This window comes from Equus asinus, chromosome 28 (assembly GCF_041296235.1).
Source record: "Equus asinus isolate D_3611 breed Donkey chromosome 28, EquAss-T2T_v2, whole genome shotgun sequence".
NCBI classification, from domain to species: Eukaryota; Metazoa; Chordata; class Mammalia; order Perissodactyla; family Equidae; genus Equus; species Equus asinus.
In genome coordinates, this window is record NC_091817.1 from 25,556,882 (window position 1) to 25,582,475 (window position 25,594).

The 25,594-nt window shown below is 40.1% G+C and overlaps 1 long non-coding RNA gene across 1 annotated transcript; it reads left to right on the plus strand.

The window, feature by feature from the left end:
• Positions 1 to 17,963: 17,963 nt before the first annotated feature.
• On the plus strand, positions 17,964 to 23,124 carry LOC139042394 (uncharacterized). Its single transcript, XR_011499112.1, has 3 exons — positions 17,964 to 18,026; positions 19,283 to 19,486; positions 19,601 to 23,124. It is a non-coding gene; the product is annotated as an uncharacterized lncRNA (long non-coding RNA).
• Positions 23,125 to 25,594: the final 2,470 nt, after the last annotated feature.

Sequence of the window (25,594 nt, forward strand, 5' to 3'; positions counted from 1 at the left end):
TCTTGTAGGGGTGGTCTTGTGGCGATGAACTCCCTCAGCTTTTGTTTATCTGGGAAAGCTTTTATTTCTCCATCATATCTGAAGGATATTTTCCCTTGATGGTGTATTCTTGGCTGAAAGTTATTGTCTTTCAGAATTTCGAATACATCATTCCACTCTCCCCCAACCTGTAAGGTTTCTGCTGAGAAATCTGCTGAAAGCCTGGTAGGGGTTCCGTTGTAGGTTATTTTTTTCTGTCTTGCTGTGCTTAATATTTTTTCTTTGCCAGTTTTATTACTATATGCCTTGGAGAAGATCTTTTTCTTATTTCCAGCTCCTGCCCCAGGTTTGGCAAGCTCTCAGCTATTATTTCTTTGAACAAGCTTTCTGCTCCATTCTCCCTCTTTTCTCCCTCTGGAATCCTATAACCCTTATGTTGCATTTCCTAATTGAGTAGGATATTTCTCGGAGAATTTCTTCATTTCTTTTCAGTCTTGGTTCTCTTTCCTCCTCCACCTGAAACATTTCTATATTCCTGTACTCCAGATTGCTAATTCTGTCCTCTGTAATATCTGCTCTGTTATTCAAGAACTCCTGGTGGCCAGCCCAGTGGTGCAGCGGTTAAGTGTGCATGTTCTGCTTCTTGGTGGCCTGGGGTTCACCGGTTTGGATCCTGGGTGCGGACATGGCACTGCTTGGCAAAAGCCATGCTGTGGTAGGAGTCCTATGTATAAAGTAGAGGAAGATGGGCATGGATGTTAGCTCAGGGCCAATCTTCCACAGCAAAAAGAGGAGGATTGGCAGCAGTTAGCTCAGGGCTAATCTTCCTCAAAAAAAAAAAAATAACTCTTGATGTTTAGAAATCTTATTTGTTGTGTTTTTCATCTCTGATATTTCTGATTGTTTTTTCTTTGTAGTTACAATTTCTTTTGTGAAGAATTCCCTCTGTTCCTTAATTTTGTTCCTGATTTCATTGAACTGTCTATTTTAATTTTCTTGTAACTTGTTGAGTTTTTTTTATGGTAGCTATTTTGAATTCTTTGTCATTTAGCTTGTAAATTTCTGTGCCTTCAGGATTGATTTCTGGGTGCTTCTCATTTTCCTTGTTGTTTGGAGTATTAATATATTTTTTCATACTATTTGATGGCGTGGATTTATGCCTTCACATAGTGATAGTATGTGTTTGCAGATCCCACCTGCTGCCACTGAGGGAAGGTCAGGAGCTGTGTATTCTGGTGCCTGTGCCTGTCCTTTGGAATCTATGCTGACAGGGCCTGTGTGTGATTGCCTTTTCACAGCTGCTGCTTTTCTAAGGTATGCACAGGTGCTCTGGCTGACTGGCCTAACTGGAGTGCTGGGTGAGGGGGAGGCACTTTATTTCGCATGCACAATCCTGGGGGCATTCTCACTGTGCCCTCACTACCCACCCTCCTGGAGTGCTGGCTCGATGAAGACACCCTGCAATAGCTTAGCCTCCTCTGTGTGGAGCTTTCCCATGGGCTGTGAAGGAACTTGGAGAGTGAAGGCATTCCTGTGGAGAGCTGCCACTCCCCCCTCTTTTCTCAGAGCCAAGTGCAGTCCTGCTCCCTAGATTGCTGCCAGGGAGGGAGAGAAGATCTCCTTACCTCCTTACACTTCCTCCTCATGGGTCCAGCATCTCCACCTTCAGATGTATGGCTGCATGGGTCTCTCAGACACGTTTTGTGTTGTGTGAATGTCCTCTGGTTGGTTTATGAATGTCCTTTTCATTGTATCTTAGGGAGGAGAGTCTGAGGCAAGAGCTCACTCTTATCGTGATGCTGATGTCACTCTGCTGTTGCTTTTGATTTAAGGAAGAAATCAAAAGGAGGGAATTGCCATTTCAATTAATCCCCACAATATCTTATAAGATTGTTATACAGATATGTTTAGTTAAACAAGTACTTGTGTCTGCTTTGTGCCATGTGAGATGCCACCTCAGCATGCCTTGATGAGTGGTGCCATGTCCATGCCCAGGATCCGAACCAGTACAACCCTGGGCCACCAGTGTGGAGCGTGCAAACTTAACCACTTGGCCACGGGGCTGGCCCCTCAAATGATATTATATCACTTCAGGTATAGTACAGGAACCTTACAATAGCATACTTCCGTTCTTCCTTCCCAGCACTTACATTGTTGTTGTCATACATTTTATACACACACACACACACACACACACACACACACACACACAGATGGTCCCCGACTTACAATGGTTCAACTTATGATTTTTTGACTTTACCATGCCGTGAAAGTGATACGCATTCAGTAGAAATGGAACTTTGAACTTTGATCTTTTCCCAGACCAGCAATATGTGGTAGATACTCTTTCATGATGCTGGACAGTAGCAGTGAGCCGCAGCTCTCAGTCAGCCACTCGATCTTGAGGGTAAACAACCTATACACTCACAACTGTTCTGTACCCACATATCCATTCTATTTTTCACTTCCAGTACAGTAATCGATAAATTACATGAAATATTCAGCAGTTTATTTTAAAATAGGGTTTTGTTAGATGATTTGCCCAACTTTAGTCTAAAGTAAGTGTTCTGAACATATTAAGGTAGGCTAGACTGTAATATTTGGTAGGTTAGGTGTATTAAATGCATTTTTGACTTAGGACCTTTTCAACTTATGATGGGTTTATTGGGATGTAACACCATTGTAAGTCAAGGAAGATCTAAACTCTATAATACACTATTAATTTTGTTTCAACTGTCAGTTACCTTTTAAAGAGATTTCAATAAATAATAAAAAATCATAGCTTTACTTTTACAGTTACCATTTCTGGTGTTCTTCATATTCCTTTGTGTGGATCCATATTTCCATCTATTATCATTTTCCTTCTGCCTGAAGGACTTGCTTTAACATGTAGTATGGGTCACTGGTGGTGACTTCTTCACCTTGTGTAATTCTGAAAATTTCTTTATTTCTGCTTTCATTTTATAAAAAGCTTTATTGAGATATGATTCATATATACAATTCACCCAATTACAATATGTTTGAGTTTAGGACTCCAACTACTCATATATTAAGCTGATTGAAGTTGTCTCACATTTCATGGATGCTCTTGTAATTTTTTGGGGTGCTTTTTTCTCTCAGTGGTACATTTTGAGTAGTTTCTGTTGCTATATCTTCAAGTTCACTAATCTTTTCTCTGCAATGTCTAATCTACCATTACACTCGTCAGATATATTTTTCACATCATACATTGTATTTTTCATCTCTAGAAGTTTGATTTGGGTCTTTTTATATCTTTCATGCCTGTACTTCAAATTCTGAAAGTATGGAATACAGATATACCACTTGTTTTAATGTCTTTGCCTGCTAATTCTAACATCTGTGTCATTTCTGAGTCTGTTTTGATTGGTTGATTTTTCTCCTTGTTATGGTTTTGTCTTTTTACTTCTTTGCAGTGTCTGTTAATTTCTGATTCGATGCCAGACATTTTGAATTTTACTTTACTGAGGGCTGGATATTTTAGTATCCCTATGAGTATTTTTGAGGTTTGTTCTGGGACATATTTAAGTTATTTGGAAGCAGTTTGGTCTTTCTTTTAAGAAATATTAGGTGGGACCTGAGCAGAGCTGTCTGGGGATAATTACTTTTCATTACTGATGCAAGACCCCACTGTGTACTCTACCCAGTGACCTGGGAGTCATGTGGTTTTCTAGTCTGGCTGATGGGAATAGGCACTATTCCAGCCCTGTTTGAACACTTTAATCTTTTTGGATGGTTCTTTCCCTGACCTGGGTAGTTTCCTCATGTATATGCACTGGTCAGTACTCATTAAATACTTAAAGGGTACCCTTTGCAGATGTGTACAGTTCTCTCTCTGTGTACCTCCTTCCTCATTGGTACTTTGTGCCACTTTCATCTCACTGGACTCTTACGTTTGTCTCCTCAATTCAGGGAGTCTGCCAGGTTCTGCTTGGTTTCCCCTTCCTGTGCAGGGGTCTGAGCACTCTCTTAAGAGAGTTCACGGAGGCAATCCTAGGGCTCACTTTAATTGTTTCCCACCTCTCAGGGATCACTGCCGTTGTTGCCTGATGTCCAATGTCTTGAAGACTTTTGTTTTGTGTATTTCTTTTTTTTAGATGTAAGGGTAATTCCAGTCTCAGTTATTCTATCTTGTATGCCCAATTTTAAATATTGAAAAAATATAAGCAATAATTAAGAAAGAAATAAAATTAGTCATCACCTTATATTTTAGCAACACCTATTGTTAATGCTTTTTAGTGTTTTCATCCATTAATCTTGTATGCTGTGTAGTAAAAATGGTTTTGGGGGTTAGATAGACTTGAGGCTAAATCTGCCACTTATTTTTTGTGTTAGCTTTTATAAGTTACTAAAACTCTCTAGCTTTAGTTTTCTTGTCTGTAACATAGAGGTAATGATATTTATCCCATAGGTTGCTGCTGCAAGGACTGAATAAAACTATATTTGTAAAACACTGAGTACAGTGCCAGGTACATAATGAGTGTCTGAGAATGGGTAGTTAATACTTATGGTCAGGAGCTAGGGAGAAAGTAAGGCAGAGACAAGCAGATTTGAGCATGAAGATAACAATTTGTGAGTCTCTGGGAAAATGCCACAAAATGTGTGGTGCATCCTTGCTATGGCAGCTTTGGGCGTTAGACCCTTGATGCTTTGATTTGGTGGCAATTCAGAAAGTTTCATAGTTGACTTGCATGGGAAACGTAACTGGGGTGGAGGAACAGAGGAACTCATATTGAAGATGTGGATGAATAGATATCAGTGTGGCATAATAATAACCATCACAGAAGAGAGAAATCAGAGCAGTAGAGCTGGGGGAAGTGACGTAGGGGTTCACCCATGCAGCTCTAGGCAGATATATAATAAACCCGTTAGGATAGTCCAAGACCAGTTCTTTGGTCCTGGAATTGCTTGTTCTCTGGACAGGAGGGGAACGTGGAATGGTTGATTTTTGGCATGAAAGGGCTTAGCTGAAAGCAAATTTAGGCTCTTTTTAAACTCTAAGAGCTCTATGAATAATATGATGTAGCCATTTATTCTCCCTTGATGGATTTCTTTATATCATCAAATTACATCATTTGCTGTTGCTACCAGTTAAAGCTTTTAACTCCCTATCTTGTTTGGGCCAGATGTGATGTGGAAGGTGAGTCAAGGTCAGTAATTTGGTCTCTGGCTCCTAAGTTTTCAGTCTGTTGTCTTTCTTCAGTAGATAAAAAGGGCCCGTGAGCTCTATAGTCTGTTGAATGACTTTCATTTATTACTTTAAAAGCAGTTGTCTGAAGGCTTAAAAAATTTCCCAAGGTGGGAGTTTTAATATTCAGAGAGGCAGCCTGCTTTTGAAAGCTGAATTCTTTTGTTGCTGACAAAAATCAGAAAAGCTCTGGAGTTTGAGGGGAAGATTCTTGTTTTTTAAATTGCCTCTGAAATAACTATCTTATGGTGAGGAAAATGTTCACTTTGTGGATAATGGGGTCCTAATTCCCATCCCCAGGCCTGCCCTGCCCCAGGGGCTCAGTGCTCATGCCACCTGATACATCAGTTTTGGGCTCTGTGTATGGCCTCCTTGAACGGGGGTCAGAGATTCCCAAATCTCTTTCAATTCAATACAGTCATCCTTTGGTATATTTTTAAAAGTTGCTTCTGTATTACCCCAACCATCTCTTTCCCAAAGGGCAGAAATAGGTGTGTGGTGACCCCAGGCTTGTGTCTTAATGTTGGGAATGGCATGCCACCAGGACCAAGACTATAGGCCATGGAAAGTGGCTCCACTGAAGCACAATAGTGTCTCCGCCTGAAGCTTTTCTTTCTTACCTCCTGCACCATAATGCAGGTTACTTGGCACTGTTGACATTTGTGCTGGATAGTTCTCTGTTGTGGGAGTCTGTCCTGCTCCTTGTGGGATGTCTAGCAGCATCTGTGGCCTCCACCCACCAAATGTCAGTAGCATCTCTTCCGCCCCCAGCTGTGACAACCAAAAATGTCTTCAGACATCGCTAAATGTCCTCTGGGTGGGAGGTGGAGGCAAAATCATCCTCAGCTGAGAACTACTGGCTTACTAGTTAAAAGCCCGGGCTTTAGAATCAGGCAGACCCTGGTAAAATGTAACTATCATTTATCAGCTGTGTGTGGCTTTGGGAGAGGTAACTGATCTTTTAGACCTCAGTAGCTCCATCTGTAAAGTGGGATGTGATTACTTACTTCATATGCTCAGTCTAAGGTTTAAGAGAAACAATTCCTGTAACAGCACGGTGCCTGCCAAGGCTCTTTCTTGCCTCTCCTTCCTCCCTTGGTCCCTAGTATCTTACTTCCCCATCCACTTCTGCTCATCTTAGCCCTGGATTGCTGATAGTATTCTAATTTTCTTACCGAGATCTGAGGTTGTCTTGATTGGCCTGATTCCTGACCTGTGACTCGATGGCAATTCTTCTATTCTACATTAATAGGCTTTGGTGATGAGAAGGCTGGGGTAGCTTTTGTGGGGTCATGCTTTAGTTATCTGAACTACCATTTAAATCTCTTTTAGCCCATTGAATTGAAAGGAGCAGGCACACACATGAGAAACATCAGGAAGAATTTCAGGTTACCCTAGGAACAAAGTTTGGAACATCATGATTAGAACCTGCTGGAGGGGATTATTGAGAGAATTATTATTGAGAGAATTATTCTTGAGGACTCATTTTTCTTGGAAATGGGTTACAATTGAGTACTGGCTCTGCTTGAAGTTGCTTAGATACAGTCCATTTTTGGAAGAATAAGGAGGATTAATGTTCTCTTCTAATACTACTAAGAGAAAATATGTCTAAAGTGAATTCTGAAAAGTAGAAATATGTTTTACCACGAAATCAAAAACATTAGAACCTGGTAAGGGCTTACACAAAGAACAGTGAAAGCAGAATTAGAAAGTAAATCTGAGGTCATCTGGCTTCATCTCCTCTAAAACATAGACATCTGACTTCTCCACAGCATGCTTGATTTGTGGCCATTCAGTCTCTTCTTGAATACCTTGAAAAATGCAGCTGTCACTGCATTCTCAGACTGTTCGTTCCCTATTGAATTCGTGTGAGAAAATTATGCAATTGCAATATGAGGGCAAAATCTGCTCCCTTGAAATGACCACCCATGTGTCCTTGATATGGTTTCTGAAAATACGTAAGTGAGACTCAGTAAGACTCAGGGAGACTTTCGTCTGTGGCATACTTCTTTTCAACAAGCCAACCCTTTCTTGTTCCTTCAACCCTTTTCCGTAGTAGTTATCATTCTTAGGATACACTCTGCCTTCCCCGAGGTGGACATCATGTTCCAGACGTCTGAACAGAGCAGACCTCCTTCATTTATCCAGCCTATTATCCAATTTATTGTCTGAGCAGACTTGCCTTTGGATCTTTATCTAAAATCAATTATCACATATGTAAGGTCTGTTTCTGGATTCTTTATTCTTTTCCATTAATCTACAGATCTATTCTTTCTCTTCAATATCATATTGTCTTGACTATTGTAGCCTTATGGTAGATCTTGAAATCAGACAGTGTGAGTCCTGCTTTGTTCTTATTTTTCAAAATTGTTCTGGCCATTCTGATGCCTTTGCATCTGCATATAATTTAAAAAATCAGTTTATCAGATTCTATGCAAATTTCTGATGGGATTTTTATTGGAGTTGTGTTGAATCTATACGTCAGTTTGAGAAAAACGTGACATCTTACCGATACTGACTCTTTCAACCTATTTTCATGGTTTCTACATCCATTTATTCAGGTATTTTTAAATTTCTTTCACCAGTTTTTTGTAGTTTTTAGCACATAGATTTATGTATGTAGTTTTCAGCATATATAAATTGTAGCATTTCTCCTTTTCTAGTTCTATAAATTTTTACTTCATGCATTTTGAAGCTCTCGTTAAGTGCATACATTTAGTATTGTGAGGTCTTTATGGAGAATTGATCTGTTTATGATAATGTAGTGCCCTCTTAATACCTGAGAATATCCCTTGTTTTGCAGTCTGTTTTGTCTGATATTTATATAGCAACTCAAGCTTTCTTTTGATTATTGTTTTCGTGGTATGTGAAATTAATGTAAATGTAAAATATATTTCATCCCTCCTTTTACATTTAATCTGCCTATGTCTTTATATGTGTAGTTTTTTTTTTTTTTTTTGCTGAGGAAGATTTGCCCTGAGCTAACATCTGTCACCAATCTTCCTCTTTTTGCTTGAGGAAGATTTGCCCTGAGCTAACATCAGTGGCTAGTTTTCCTCTATTTTGTATGTGGGTCGCTGCCACAACATAGCCACTGATGAGTGGTGGAGGTCCGTGCCTGGGAACCAAACCCAGCCTGCTGAAGTGGAGCATGCTGAACTTAACTACTTAATTGCTAGGCTACCAGGCCAGCCCCTGTAGTTGGTTTCTTAGGGATAGCATATCATTGGTTCTTGCTTTTTAATCCTATATTATGATCTTTGTTTTATAATTGGTATGTTTAGACTGTTTATTTTAATGTAATTATCCATATGGTTGGATTAAAATCTACCATATTGCTCATTTTTCTATTTACTCTATTTGTTCTTTGTTTCTTTTTCTGGCTTATTTTGGATTAATTGAGTATTTCTTGTTTCTAGTTTTCTACACTATTGGCCTATTAGTTATACCTTTAAAAAATATATATATTTTGGTGAGGAAGATTGGCCCTGAGATAACATCTGTTGGTAATCTTTCTCTTTTTGCTTGAGGAAGATTGTCGTCGAACTAACATCTGTGCCAGTCTTCCTCTATTTTTTGTATATAACATGCCGCCACAGCATGGCTTGATGAGTGGTGTGTATGTCCATGCCTGGGATCCGAACCTGCAAACCCTGGGCACTGAAGTGGAGTGTACGAACTTAACCACTATACCACTGGGCCAGCTCCTTAAAAATAATTTTTAATTGATTACTCTAGAGCCTACAATACATCTGTTATGGACTGAATGTTTGTATTCCCCTGCCCCTGCTCCCCTAATTCATATGTTGAAGGCCTAGCCCCCAGTGTGATGGTATTTAAAGATGGAACCTTTGGCAGGCAATTAGGGTTAGATGAGGTCATGAGGGTGGGGCCCTGGTTTGATAGGGTTAGTGTCCTTATAATAAGAGACACCAGAGAACTCGCTTTCTCTCTCTGCCATGGGTGAATACAGCAAGACGGCAGCCATCTTCAAGTCAGAAAAGAGCCCTTACCCGAAAGTGAATTGGCTGGCACCTTGATCTTCCACTTCCCAGCCTCTGGAACTGTGAGAAATAAACTTCTGTTGTTCAAGCCACTCAGTCTATGATATTTTATTATGGAAGCCCAAGAAGACTAATACAATATCGTTAATTAATCAGAATCTACTTTCAAGTAGTATTACACTGCTTCATGTGTAGTGTAAAGATCTTACAACATTATTCTCCAAACTCCTTCTTCCCATCCTTTGTATTATTGTTGTCAAACATTTTCTTTGACATATGCTATTTTATATTGCTATTATTTTTGCTTAGGCAGTCACTTTTCATTTAGAGCAATTAAAATAAAAAATTAATTTTATATTTACCTTTATTCAATCTATTTCCAGGACTCTTCCTTTCTGTGTGTAGATCTAAGTTTCTGTCTGGTGTCATATTCCTTTTGCCTGAACAACTTTCTTTAAAATTTCTTATTGTGCAGGTCTACTGGTAATAAACTATTTCAGTTTTTTTTTCTTTTTCTGAGAATGCTTTTTTTCTCCTTCATTTTTGGGAGATACTTTTGCAGGATACAGAATTCTGGGTTGACTGTTTCCTCCCCTGGTACCTTAAAAAATATTACTCCATTGACTTTTCGCTTGCATAGTCTCTGACAGGAAGTTTACTATAATTCTCATTTTTGTTCCTCTCTGTGTAATATGTCTTTTCCCTCTAGCTGCCTTCTAATATTTTCTCTGTATCTTTCCTTTTCAGCTGTTTGAATATGATATGCATAGGTATGCTTTGTTTGGTATTTATCCTCCAAAGCCAGGATGTCTGTCATTAATTTTAGAATAGTCTTCACCATTATTTCTTTGAATATTTTTCTGCCTTATTTTCTCTCTCTTCTCCTGGAAAAAAAGTGCAATCTTTTTTTTTTTTTTTTTTTTTTTTTAAAGATTTTATTATTTCCTTTTTCTCCCCAAAGCCCCCCGGTACATAGTTGTATATTCTTCGTTGTGGGTTCCTCTAGTTGTGGCATGTGGGACGCTGCCCCAGCGTGGTCCGATGAGCAGTGCCATGTCCGCGCCCAGGATTCGAACCAACGAAACACTGGGCCACCTGCAGCGGAGCGCGTGAACTTAACCACTCGGCCATGGGGCCAGCCCCAAAAAGTGCAATCTTTTTCTGAGATATCTATTACATGTATATTAGACCATTCGATATTGTCCCACAGCTCTTGGGTCCTCTAGTTTTATTTTTCTCTTTGTGTTTCAGTTTGAGTAATTTCTATTGACCTATATTCAAGTTCACTGACTTTTTTTTCCAATTATGTTGAGTTTAGTGATTAGCCTGTTGAAGGCATTCTTCATCTGTTACTGTAATCTTCATTTCTAGCATTTCCATTTAATTCTTTCTTATAATTTCCATCTTTGTGCTGAAGTCACTCATCTGCTCTTGCATGCCATCTGCTTTTTCCATTATAGCCTTTAACATATTAATCATAATTACTGAGAATTCCCTGTTAGTTTCAACATCCGTGTCATATATGAGTCTGATTCTGTTAATTACTTTGTCTCTTGACAGTGTTTTTTTTTCCTTGTCCTCTTTTTGTATGCCTAGTAGTTTTTGGTTGAAAACTAGGCTTGTTTTTTAGAACTGTAGAAACTTAAGATTTGGAAATTGGCATGCCTTTCCTTCTGGTAGGCCTTTAGTACAGTGGTTGATTCCATTTAGTCAGGGGTTAAGTTGGGTTTGGGATTTATTTTTCTGTGGTTACCCTCTGTGCTGGTTTGCTAGGGCTGCCATAACAAAGTACCACAAACTGAAGGGCTTAAACAACAGAAATTTATTGTTTCGTGGTTCTGGAGGCTAGAAGTCCTAAACCAAGGTGTTGGCAGGGTTGGTTTCTTCTGAGAGCTTTGAGGGAAGTTTCTGTTCCAGGCATCTCTCCTTCGCTTGTGGATGGCTACTTCTTTATGTGTCTTTTCATATCATCTTCTTGCTATGTGTGTCTGTCTCTGTGTCCAAATTTCTCCTTTTATATGGACATCAGTCATATTGGATTAGGACTAACCCTAAGGACTTCATTTTAACTCGGCTGCCTTTGTAAAGACCCTATCTCCAAGTAAGGTCATATTCTGAGGTACTGGGGCTTAGGATTCCAATCTATCTTTTTTGGGGGGAAACAATTCAACTTGTAATATCCCCAACGTACCATAGGCTTCAAATCCTTGTGGCTTTTCTTTGTGTTTAAGGTTAGGACTGATTTGCTAGAAGGTGTTTCTCAACATGTGCTCTGCCGTCAGCTTTAGGTCTTTCCTATTGTCCCTCTCCAGCAATGGTTTCCGTTATTTGTTACTTGATGCTTGTTAGCCTGGTGGCCGAGCAGAGGAGGGGTCATTTTTCTGTTGTCCTGTTTACATCTCACTATTAGATAGGCATTCTGTCCTGGGTTTTGGGAATGGAGTCTTCTAGGGATCCTCCTTCCTTCCTCCTCAGCTGGAGGAGATTTCTAATGGTCTGTGTCCAGCATGTGTTCCTGCCCCTTCTCCAGGGTTAGATAGTTTTTCTGTTCCCTTCCCTCAGCTGCAATGGATTTGTACCTGTGCCCTAGGCATGATAAAGCCTAATACTTCCTCTATGAAATAGATATATGATAATAACAGTTGTAACTGTACGAGGATGTTTTATGATAAAATGCTATGATTTAACTATAAAGCTCACCTTAATGATAGTAAATAGATAGTTGCATACTGCACTTCACTTAACAGTTTTTTTCTCCACATTTTCATGTTATTTGCAAGGCTGAGTTTGTACCTTTTACATCTTCATTTAAGTCATTAGAAGTGCTGATTGTTACAAGTCCTAAACGCAATGACACGCATAAACAATTATCTGAAAAATAAAAATTATCTTACTGAATGTCCTATTTGGTTTAAATTCTATTCAGCATTCCATAATTTGAGGTGAACTTTCCAGAGACTTCTTGATGTTGGCAGTTGGAATATGGTAGATTGCCCCAGGAACAATGTTTTGTCTGGTGGGATATTTGCACAGGACAATGAAAATAAGGAAAAATCCAAATTATAATTTAGAGTAGAGGTCATAAATGGGAAGGTGAATTGCAAAACAGTAGGCTATTAAAGTTGAGACCCCAAACACAGGTAAAGTAGATAGGTAACACCTGGTGGTATTCAAAAAAGATTGTAGATAGTTTAAGGATTCCGTGGTAAATTTAGGTGAAGTGCATGTGCAGGGAGTAATATGGGGGCATGTAGAGAGGAGGGGGCATTCCGATGGTGAAGTGAAGGATATGATTAACCACACATCTGCCCTGGGTTAGAAAGTTTGTGCCCTACCGTTTCCCTCCAGGATTGAGCCACACCAAGATAAATGTGAATTTCTTCTCTTCTCAGTGTTCTATATGGGTGTACAGATGAGAGCAGAAAGAAAATGGTGAGTGTACAAGGAAAGATTCTTATTTCTGATGTCTGTGATACAGAGAAGGCTTAGGCAATCTACTTCTTTTTTTAAATTTAATAATTTTTTTTTTTGAGGAAGATCAGCCCTGAGCTAACATCCATGTCCATCTTCCTCTACTTTATATGTGGGATGCCTACCACAGCATGGCTTGGTGAGTGGTGCCATGTCCACACCCGGCATCCCTGTCGGTGAACCCTGGGCTGCCAAAGCAGAATGTGCGAACTTAACTGCTGCGCCACTGGGCTGGCCTCTAATTTTTTTTTTTAAAGATTTTATTATTGTTTTTTTCCTTTTTCTCCCCAAAGCCCCCCAGTACATAGTTGTATATTTTTAGTTGTGGGTCCTTCTAGTTGTGGCATGTGGGATGCCGCCTCAGCATGACCTGATGAGCGGTGACATGTCCGCGCCCAGGATCTGAACTGGTGAAACCCTGGGCCAGCGAAGCAGAGCACGAGAGCTTAACCACTTGGCCACAGGGCCGGCCCCTAATTTAATTTTTAAATTTATTTTTTATTGCAGTAACCTTGGTTTAGAACATTATATAAATTTCAGGTGTACATTGTAATATATTGTGAATTCTGTGTAGATTACATCATGTTCACCACTCAAAGACTAATTACAATCCAAGGCAATCTACTTCTTGATTCCCTAATTCGAAACTGGAAAAGGAGATTAATCATTTTTTAGGTAATTAATAGGAGCGCTGAAGCTTTTGTTCACATGTCTACAAATCATCAACGGAGCAAAGTGCCAGCTGGAGGCAGGTGACTTTCCCACTCCTCCGGAGAGTTCTTTGGTGAGGAATATTTTTCAAATTTTCAAGCTGCATTTTTACTAAAGACGATTTACGGGAAGTGAGTTTTAACACCCATGTTTAGATGCCTCTGGTGTTACACCAGTGTCTTAGTAGAGGGTCCCGCGTAATCTATTCCATGGATTATGTGAATCTACTCATTCTTCAGGCTCATTTCAAATCCTTATCTGTCTGTTTCTGCATTCAGTTTTTCCTCTCTACTATGTCTCTCTTCTAGTTTGCTAGCCAGCCCAGGTCCTGTACACTTTCTTATACCAGATTCAATCCCCCACTGACTGGGTCACCCTTTGGGAACAGATGTGTCACTAACCCAAAATTTGGGCCCTCTTTACTTTTTCAAATGTTGCTGCTGGTTTTCAGGTTTGAAACCAAGCAAAATTCTCTATGGAATACTTGAGTGCTTTGGAAAAAGCTGATATTCACTGGTCTTAAAAAGACCTGTAAAGGAAAGCCATTCTTTGTAAAGGCTCTTTCTTTCTGTCCTTGCTTCCTTCCATTCTTTTTTTGTTTTGAGTATCCAGTATGCACTAAATTCCATAACTGTTTAGTTTCAAGGAGCGAATACTCTCCAAGCTTGGTTAAACTAAAGCAGAGGAGGGTGGAAGACTATCAAAAGAATACAAAATCAGGCCTCATAAATGTCTGGAACCAATAAGTCAAAAAGCGAGTGGGAGCTATGGCAGTTTCTTTCCTTTTCCTCCCCTTCTTCTCCCTCTTCAAAACATGCGCTAGTCTCTGGTCTAAGACTCTGTATGGGAGATAAAGTGGGCAGGTGGTGTGTGTAGGAAGACACAACTGGCTGTATTCTGGAGATATCACCCACTTTCTTAAGATTGAAAACATAATTTCTCAAGCCCTTCCTTCCTCTTTCCCCATCACAAGGAGCTCTGTTTTCAGGCTTGGATTCCTTTCCAGTAGTCCCATAAACTCTTGAGAATAGGGCGGAGGTTTTTTCTAACATTAATTAATTAGTTCATTCAACAAATACTTCCTGAATGCCTTCTTTGGACCGGATACAATTCCAGGTTCTAATAATACAGAGATGAAGAAGACAGAGTGCCTACCTTCGGGGAGCTAAGAGTTAGCAGCAAAACTTTCAGTGAATTAACTTTTTGCTCAGATTTGTGGAGGAAAACAACTCTCTTTTGAAAATTCAAACTTTGTTCTTAGAAGTGTTATAAAGGTCCCACTTAAATCTAAAATCGCACGGCTCTCAGTGGTGTGTGTTGTTGGCGGATGACACTAAATTGTATAGTCTCTCTTAAATGTTCCACATGCTCTTCAATTCAAGAAAACTGAGCTCATCCTCTACCACTCCCTCCCACCTCTCAATACACACTGGCTTGAAAACACACGCAGAAAAATGCATCACAATTCACCCACTTGTCCAAGTGAGAAACTTAGGAGATGTTCTCAACGTATGCCTTATTTCCACACCTAATTGATCTTGCTCATAGAGTCCTTTAAAAAATTTTACTAAAACATAATCTCTCAAAGCTGATTCCTCCTCTTCACCCCTTCAGGCATCATCTTTAGACGTGCGTTCTCTGTCACCCAAACCACTGCCATAGTCGCCTGGCTGATTTCTCACCTTCCAATCCGTACTTTTCCCACCCATTCTCTAAGAGCAACGTCGGACAAACAGTGGTTATTGTAAAGTTGAAAAAAAAAAAGGTAACTTTGATGCATTAGTTCTGTTGTCCCAAATTACCTTGATCTTAATGTCTGGGAAGACCATGTTTTCCATTTGGCCATCTCTAGATCTCTTTTTACTGCTAAGATGGTGATAGGATTTAGATTCTCTACTGGTTGAGAAAAAATTATTTAATACTTTTAAATGAATTGTTTTGTTTATTAAAACCTCCTATATAGGTTTAAAAAATGTGCAAACATTATTCATTCCGTCTGTAGACTACATTTTGTGAATAGAGGTTCAGAATAGCTTTCCCCATGAACTTGTGGCCTAAATTATACAAATTACTGTTCTGGACAATGTCCTCTCTATGATAAAGCAAAATACAGCCTTTCTCTGGTAATAATGAAGTGGAAATCTTCCTCCAACAGTGCCCTGGTAATTGCACTTGATGATAAGCAGATCCCCATCCATAAGATTTAATTATTTAAGCGGGCTAAAGCTTTCTTTCTAGCTTATTCTTCTGTAACCTGATAAACACTCTAAATTCTCATTATACAGCCTACTCTTATGCTAGGATGTGCGTCAGTATTTCCTGACTCTGTGCCTTTGCTCGTGCTGTTCCTGCCACTAGTAATGTATTCTTTCTTTCACATTATTATTTTTTTTTTTTTAAAGATTTTATTTTTTCCTTTTTCTCCCCAAAGCCCCCCGGTACACAGTTGTATATTCTTTGTTGTGGGTCCTTCTAGTTGTGGCATGTGGGACGCCGCCTCAGCGTGGTCTGACGAGCAGTGTCATGTCCGCGCCCAGGATCCGAACCAACGAAACACTGGGCCGCCTGCAGCGGAGCGCGCGAACCTAACCGCTCAGCCACGGGGCCAGCCCCCTTTCTTTCACATTATTGACTGTTGAAATCCTACCCACCTTTCAATTCATCTTCATCCATAAAACTCTTCTAAGATCCTTTCGTAGAGGCTTTTAATAATATCTTCTCTGCTAGACCATAGTGATCTGTAGACCATAAATCATATTTAAGTTATCTTTGTGTCCTTCCTCAGCTCTTAATGCATCAATTAGCTTATAGTAGGTGCTTAGTGTATTTGATAAATGGATGAGTACAGTAGCTAATACTTATCGTGAACTTCCTAGGTGAAGGTTACTCGGTTAGGTATGGAGTAGAAGTGGCAAAAGAAGAATAAGATGTGGTCTTTAGTATTGTGTACTCCTCTGTTTGTGTTGTATATGTCTACAAATAAAAATTATTTTTTGTCTTCAAATACATTAAAAATAATATGCCAACTCTGTGTTGTTCCCTAAATGCATGCATGGGGTGGAGGAGGGAGAGAGGCGGGTTGTGAAACATTGCAAGGTGACTACTTTAAGAGGAAGAATACTCATTTAGATGTGAGTTCTGGTCTATTTGTCGCATTTCCAGTGTGGCATGGCAAGATTTTAAAGGATTTGCGTGGTGTGGGATAGGGTTTGGTTGTGGGCAGTATTTATACAAACAGTGAATTTCCAGTACTTCAGATAAGAATGCTGAACATGGTCTGAGAAGCAAAGCAGAATTATAGAGGAAGGTGTGAATGATGTCGGGCACACAGCTAGGGCTCAATAAATATTCGTTAGGAAGGAAGAAGGAAAAATGAAAACAAGCCAAGGCAACTAATGTGTGTCTGAATAAGCAGAAGCTACTAAGTAAGAGCAAGACCCAAATGGAGTCAAGAAATGTGAACCAAAATTGGAGACCAGCGAGGCGAATGAGATATTACTCTTATAATTATTATTTTATTAACAATACTATAACAACGTATTTTCTCCTTGTACTAGGCATCTTACGTTTATTAGCACATTTATTGTTTAGAAGAGCGCTTAATTATAGTTACCATTATAATTACCCTGTGGGTGAAAAAATTAAGGTTCAGAGGAAAGAGAAGTTTGCCAAAGCTCACACAGCTAGCAAATGGCAAATGTAGCATCCTATCCTTTACAGAACAAGGCTTCCCTAAATCATTCAGGGTGGGACTCCTCCTAGATGACACAGATGCCTGTCTTGCCCGGCCCCATCCCCTCAACTCGTCTTTTCAGCTCAGCTGAGGTGGACAGTTCCTCTTCCGGTCCTCATCCCTGCTCAAGCGGGTGTACCATAGTCTTTACCTAGTTTTTCTAAAGCCGTGGAAGGACAGTCAGCTTTTTACAGTCTCCTTGCAGAGATGAAAGGGAGCAGCCATTCACCAGTGGGGAATGAGAGTTGGTTGAAAAATGCACCAGACCTCTGCCCTTCAGGTGGACAATGCCAAGGTGCTTTCTGCATGGGCTCTTGGAAGTTCCCTGGAGGCGGTGAGCTCTACTTGACCTAGAAGCAAACAGCTCAATAACCCACTCCTCATTTTTCCTCCTGTGGTTCACTCCAAACACTCCTGCTTCTGACACCATCTGCAACCAACCCCTTATCTCAGGCTCTGTTTCAGAGGAGCCGAAATCTAGACACTAGTTAATCAGCCCCATATGTCACATCAAGTTCATACTCATTCGGGTGTCTTAAAGAACAGCCAGGTATCTGAATCCGTTAAGCCACCAATATTATTGTTTGAGAATTATACCTTGTATGATATGGAAAGATGTGTTTTGAAAAAGCTCATCTTTTGATATTTTGGTGGTGAGAATCATCTGGAGCTTTCTCATTTTCTCATCTGTGTTCCTGTAATGGGGACTTCTGTGATTGATTTCCGAGCACTAGTACTTATTCAAGAAAAAAAGTTAAGAGGAAATAAAGGCAGCTATGTGTGCTGCAAGTTGAAGAAACTGATTTTGGATTGCTGAGTAGGTCATAAACCTTAGTGGACACGAGGGGGCAGCCTCACCCCGGGCTCCCAGGGAAGACGGCCTCTGATCGCGGCTGCTGCTTTTTTCCTCCTTGTGTGCGCAGTAAGTAACACTCAACAATTTTGTGGAAGTAGACCGATTTTTTTCTTTTTCTTTATGAAGGACTTGAGTGAGGGACCAGGGTTCACTCTGCAGCACATCACAGAAAGCGTGCGTCTTCCCATCTCACCTCCGATGGCCTTTTGATTACAGGGAAGAGGCGCCGACTCCAAACACGCTGCGTCCAAGGACGCTGAGAGTCACCTCCCTTCCTTTGTTGTTTTCAAGTATTGTCAAGGAACTGCTGTGTGTGAGAGAAGAAAGCACAGAGCTCCTCCTGGAAACGAACGGAGTGGACTGCTCCTTTGGAAAAATTCTCCCTTTTACCTGGGTGACCTCATCCAGTCCTATGACTTTAAGTCGGATCTTATGGAAGATAACTCTCAGTTTGATACCTCGATTCCAAACGTCTTCCCAGAATGCCGTATTTGTATATTTTGATATCCAATTATCTAGTTGATATCTCACGTGTGTATCAAATAGGCATCTTAAATCTGGCCAAAAAAACTATTTCTAACCTCCACATTTACTTCTTTATCATGACCTATTTTTCTCATCCCAGTGACAGCCATCACCACTCATCTGATTGCCAAGCCCCAAACCCACCCATGACGCTGCTCTCCTCTCTTTTCTCACCTCCTCCCACATTTGTTCAATTCATATGCGGGTTCTGTTGACCCCACCTCCATCTCTGCTGGCACCTCCACTTTCATCTCTTACTTGGTCACCTGCTGCAACCTTCTTACTGTCCTCTGTGCTCCCTGCCTATCCCTTTAATCCAGTCTCTACATGTACGCCAGGATGATTTTTTTAAAGGAATTCAGATCACTCGTCAGCTTAACACACTCCACTGGATTCTATTGCACTTGTAATAAAATTCATCACGGACATGCAAAGTCCTAGATTATCTCCCCGTGGCCTGCTGCTCCTATCTCATCTCATACCACTCTCCTCCTCACTCTTTTGGTTCTAGACACTTTGGTCTTTTCGCTGTTCTTAAGCATCCTTAAGTGTTTGCACCAACTAATTTTTCCTGCTTTTATGCTTTCATCTCTGGTTTTGACATGGATAGCCCTTTGTGTCATTCATGTCTCAGCCGAAATGTCACCTCTCAGGGAGAACTTCTCTGGTCATTCCAACCATAACAGTCACCCCATCTCTCTTACATCCCTCTATTTGAATTCTCTGTAAGCACTGATTCTAGATGCATTTTTCTTGCTTATTTATTTGTTGGCTTATTGTCTCTCATCCTCCGTTAGAATACTAGCTCCGTGAGGTGTAGAATCATGGCTGCTTTGGAAATTCAACTACATCCCAGTGACTAAACAAGGCCCAGCACTTGAAAGATGCTGAATAAATACCGGTTGCATGAAGAAATGATTCAGTGGGTGGAAATACCATGTGGGACCCTGCTGAGGATGGACTGCAGGGTTTTCCACTGTTACTTTTCTGTTTGATCTGAGGTGAGTCATTTCTTTTCTTTGAATATCCGTTTCCTATTTCAGATTAATAATATTCTGTGATGTGTTTATTCGAATTCATTAATAATATTCCGTGATGTGTTTATTCTCACTTAGGAACTCCTGAAAACATTCCTGAAGAGTCTTTTGAGACTCTCTGAGTGGAAAACCCTCCTGCTGTCTGAAAGTTTTGAACACCCTTGAAACTAGTGAGAAGCACTAAGACTTAATGGTTCCTATCCATTCACTTTCATGTAAAGAATCAAAATGTGAAATTGCTAGAGCTTCAGGCTCCTATGAAACTGATCCATGTCATGAGACAGAGACCAAGCTTATCCTCTCAAGATGGTGGTTCCCTGAGTGGATGAGCTGGAGGTCAGGCTGCCTTTTCTCTAAGCCTTTGATTAGTGGTACCTGATTTGACATTCTGGACCGGCTATTTCAGAAATATTTTAAGCACAGCATATCTATTCTATCTTCTTGTACTTTAGGTTTTATATAAATGAGGCAACAATTACAGACACAGACTCTTTAGGATGCTAACGTGCTGTTCATAACTAGCCAGGAAAGGTCACCAAATAAATACTTTGACATCTGCTAAGAAGGGAGATTAGTAAAAGCCTTGACGCTGTGTTCGCCCAGATCCCAGGATGTGGGAGCGTTTTTATTCTCTTTCAATTCCTTTGTTGCGCTGGGATTCTGATGTGCTACTAAGCTTTAATTTCTTGAAAAGCCGTTTCATCAACCCTGTTGACTGTGTGCGAAGATTCCCTCTACGCCCTCTGGTACATTTGGGTCAGCCTGTACCAAAGGAGAAGGTTTTCTGGGCTGTTAAACCTTTGACTTCGTGTCTTTTGAAGAGCGCATTTTGCATTTTGTTATGTCAGGATTGTAATTAGATCCGTTAATTAAGGGAAGAGTGAACTTTTCCCAAACTCTGTACCTCTTTGAATTTTTGATCAGTTTGCTTAGGTTGCTACTGACCTTTGCTAAGGGGTATGCCACTGCTCATTAATTGGCAAATTTTAATGAGGAGAGTTGATGAATGCGCTGGCCTTGACAATAAATAAAGCTGGCTACCACTCCAGGCCTTACCACCTTTGGCTGCTTCAAAGTGTGTGGCATTTCTTGACTAGTAACCATTAAACTTGGGACACTCAGCTGACATTCCACCCTAGAAGTGAGCTAGACCCTCTGTACCCAGGGCACTGTCCTGACTCCTCAAACTCTGTCTCGTTTTATTCTGATAATAATCTCATTATACCTGATTTAGAGAGAGGGAAACTGAGGCACAGGGAGGGTAGTAACTTGCACAGGGACACGTAACTAGTTAGTAATAATGATGATAATAATAATAGCTAATATTTAATTGACTTCTAATTATGTGCTAGGCACTCTTCCAAGCTCTTTACATGTATGTATCACTTGACACTCAGAACAGTCCTATGAGACAGGCACTATTTCTGCCCCTGTTTTACAATGGGGTACTGGAGACAGAGAGGTAGAATAATTCGTCCAAAGTCACACAGCTTACAAATAGTAGAATCAAGATTTTAACCTAGGCCGCAGGATGTTAGGCATAAGACTCTCATCCACACAAAGTGGGTGGCAGGCCAGAGTTCCGTCTAAGGTCTGCTCCATTTGAAGCCTGTCCTTCCTCCTCCTTGTCCCTTTGCCTCATTGACTTAGATGTTCTCAGCGTGTGCGTGTGTGCGCTTCTGTGTTTGAACTTGGGTTGCTTTAACTCCCTAGGCATAATTAATTCTTCTGGAGTGATAACAACATCTAGAATATTCTCAGGTGATTCCAGGCGTCTAGAGTACAAAGAATAAAATTCAGATTCACACACACACGCACTCACAAAGATTTCTCTCCTTCTCTCCTTTTCAAACACGAGAGTCTGCACTGCCCCTCCAGGATCCTAGGGAGCTGTGACACTTCCGAATATAATTAGAGGTGCAATATTTAACGAGTAGAATTGAGTGATGAAAGATTTACTTAGTGATCAAAATCTGGGATGTAAATGTTGGCGTTTTGGCTGTACTCACTACGACTCCTTGGATTATAGTGGGTGAGAGAGTGTTTTCTGTTTGGGGAGCATTAGGAGGAAAATAGGATGAGCCTGGAGGCAGTCATAAGTAACTCTTCAGTGCTCCCTTGAAAGATCCTCCAAAATACTATAACTTTTAGCAATTGTAAAATGTAGTGCCGACATCACTTTGCCCCTTGCTTATACTCTTGTACCCTTATATGCTTATACACTTACACCCTTTCTAATAATCTGTAACCACAATAACCCTAACAAATAATTGCTAAATACTCAACAGTTTAAAATATCCACCAGCATTCACAGTTGCCACAAGCATTCCCTGTTTTTTGCTAAAGATGTTCTCTCTTGCAAAATGTTGCTATTTTTAGGATTTCTGTCTCTGAATGTTGCCCTAAGTGACTTCTTAGAAATTTCTTCAAACTATTGAAGATAATTTGACACCACTGGGTAGCTGGTTTATTTGGGGAAAATGCTGTTCACATTTCATCCTCATTATGTCCCATTATTCCTGCTTTAAGAGGAGAGACATTGAGGCAGAGAGAATGTGGTATCTTGCTCACAGTACTGGATAGCAAAGACTTTGTTAAAGTATACTGATTATGAATCTAAAAACAAACCTGTGTACTTGAATATGTGCCCTGTGATCTGCTAGTATGGTGAAAGTCCATTTCTCCCTTAGAACCGTGGGCGTGGACTATAATTTCTGCAGGGGAATTCATTTCACATGTCCAGAGGAAGAAGAGTCACACTTTAAGTTAATGTCAGAGACAGCTCTGCAACTCAGGTGTCTGAGTCTTGGAAAATAGGATTTCTGATTAAAAATCTCTCCTGAGCTCATGGAAAAGATTATTCTATACTAGGATGGCAGGAAGCAGTGAAATCGAAACTCTCTTCTACCAGGCATGGCTTTGCTCTTTTTTTTTTTGGGAGAGTGAAAGAGTTGATTATAAAAGCTAGAGAAGAGTACTGAGATTGTCAAGGGGAGGTCTAAGAAGGTTTTACAGCTAGGGCAGGATCTGCGTGGAGCCTTGGAAAATGGATTAGATTTCTGTTTCTAGATCTGTGTTTCATACCCCATCAAAGGCCTTTTTCCCCTCTTGCTAAAATGTGAATGAAAAGAGGGCAGTGCATCCTCAGGAATCCAGGGTGTTAAGATCTTAGTGTTCTGTTCTTTTCTGAGCTCCTGCTGTAGAGTAAAGAAAGAAGGGCATTTTGTTTTCTACAAATCCTGCAAAGATCAAAGCCAGAAATGTGTTAGAAATAAAATAAAATTTAAAAAAATCCAGAAAATCTGTGAATATCTCATTCCACTTTTAGATACTGAATAAGTCAACAAATTGTTAATGTTAAGCTCCACTGTGTGTGTTTGCACGGAGGTGGACTGTTTTCCCATGGAATTCTCAGGTTTAAATGCAGGAGGGTCCTAAAGCCACATTGTTATTACAGTTGGAACACAGCAGCCCTGTCTTCCACGATGGGAACCAAAACTTCTTATGAGTGCTGAATCAAGAGGTGAGGGCCAACTTTTCAAGTACTGATGGTGCCTATTAAAGTTTATTAAAAACAGAAATTAAAAAGGCTTAGTCCTCCCTATTCATGCGTTCTCCTTCAAATTCCTCTCCAGAACGTGAGATAGACCTATGAATCCCTTTTTGTCCTAGTTAGCATTTCAACTGAATTCATATGGGTGACACATATGACATTGTTTCATGAAAATACATGTTGTTTCTTGGAACTGAGCCTGGCATTTGGCAGGGGCCATGTCTTAGTTCAGTTCTCCCAACAGAGACTCAGACATGAACTTGGGTGTGTAGTTTAATTGGGAAGTGACATCAGGAAATGGGAATGAGGGAGTGGGGAGAAAGAGATCGGGAACAAGGAAAATCCAATGCAAGTGTTTATTGAGGTCACTGCTGTGGAGGATGAAGGTGCCGTTCTGCCGGGAGCCCTGAGAAGATTACAGAATGCCTCTCAGAATTTTTCCTCTGAAAGGAGGGATGCTGGAGTATTCATCCACAGGTTTCATCCCCATTGGTTCAAGGTTGCTCCCATGATCTAGTATAGGTCCTGGAGAAAGTAGGAACTCAATGTTAAATTAATTAATCGATGGACATTAGATCGTCTCTAAATTTTTGGCTCTTAACAATAGAGCAGCTGTAAACATTCATGTGCAAATCTTTATGTGGACAGATGCTTTCATTTCTCTTGGGTAAATACCTAGGAGCAGAATGGCTGAGTCATATGATGGGTGAATGTTTAACATTTTAAGATACTGTTAAGTGTTTTGCAAAGTAGGTGTACCATTTTTACATGCCCACCAGCAGTGTAATGAGAGTTCCAGTTGCTCCATATCTCGCTAACACTTGGTATTGTCAGTCTAGCTATGCAAATGGGTGTGTAGTATATCTTTCTGTAGTTTGATTTGCATTTCCCTAAAAGTAATAATGTTGAGCATCTTTTCATGTGCTTATCTGTCACCTATATATTTTCTTTGGTGATGCATTTGATCAAATATTTTGACCATTTTTTTTTCTTTTTCCCCCCAATGTATTGTTTGTTGTCTTCTTATTGAGTTCTTTAAGTATCCTGGCTACAAATCCTTTGTCTAATACATGCATTGTGAATATTTTATCACAGTCTGTGGCTTGCCTTTCCATTTTCTTAACCATATCTTTGGAAGAGTGAAAATTTTTAATTTTGGTGAAGTCCAATTTATTGATTTTTTTAAAAACAGTTCATGCTTTTCTTGTCCTATATCAGATATCGTATCCTAACCCAAGCCCACTATAATTTTCCCCTGTTTTCTTTTAAAAGTTTTTTAGGTTAGAATTTAAGTCTATGGTCTATTTAAAGTTAATTTTTCTATATCCTTAAAATAAACTCAGAAAAAAGGGAACAAACTATTGATACATGTAACAATGTAGATGAATCTCAAAATAATTTATGTTGAATTACATAAACCAGACACAAAAAATACTCTATGATCTCATTTCTGGAAGATTCTAGAAAATGCAAACAAATCCACAGTAACAAAAAGCAGCTTTCGACCTTCTTCTCGGAGGAGGCCAAGGTGCAGCTTTCTTTGGTCTTCTTGAATCTGGGTTCATCTGACACCAGCTGCCTCCAACGTGTTGCTCAAGTTCAGCCAACAAGATCAAAGTTGTGTATCTGAGGTGCCTCAGTGGGAAATCGGTGCCACGTCTACCCTGGTCACCAAATCTGTCCCTGAGTCTGTCTCCAAAAAAATTTAGTGGTCACATCGCCAAGGCAACTGGTGACCAGAGGGGATTGCAGTAGACTGACCATTCAGAACAGACAGGCCCAAACTGAGGTGGTACCTTCTGCTTCTGCCCTGATCATCAAAGCCCTCAGGAAACCACTTCTGTTCAGAGACAGAGAGAATCAGAAAAACATTGAGCACAGTGAAAATATAATGTTGATGAGATTGTCAACCTTGCCCGAAAGTTCTGGCAGTGATCTTTAGCCAGAGAACTCTCTGGAACCATTAAAGACATCCTGGGGACTGCCCAGTCTGTGGGCTGCAATGTTGATGGCCTGTACCATCATGACATGGTAGATGACATCAACAGTGGTGCGGTTGAATGCCCAGCTACTTAAGAACTACAAAGGAAGATATTTCAATAAAGGATCATTTGAAAACCAGTAAAAAAATCCCCCAAAACCAACTTTCCCCCGAAACAAAAGCAAACAAGCAAACAAGCAGATTAGTGGCTGGTTAGGGACAGAGGAGGAGAGTGGGTTACAAACAGGCCTAGGAAGCTTTTAGGCATTATGGAAATGTTTATTATGTTGACTGTGATGATGGTTTCATTGAGTGTGTGTGTATGTCAACACTGGTCAAGTTTTACCTGCAGTTTATTGTATCAATTATACTTTAATATGGCAGTTTATTATATCAATTATACCTTAATAATTCTATAAAAATTAGCTCATTAATTGATTTGAAATAACTCTTCTTCTGAGGACCCATACAATTTAGCTACCCCAAACAACTTCTAAATCAGAACCAAGTATTAATTTTCCTAAATCACATTTAAGTT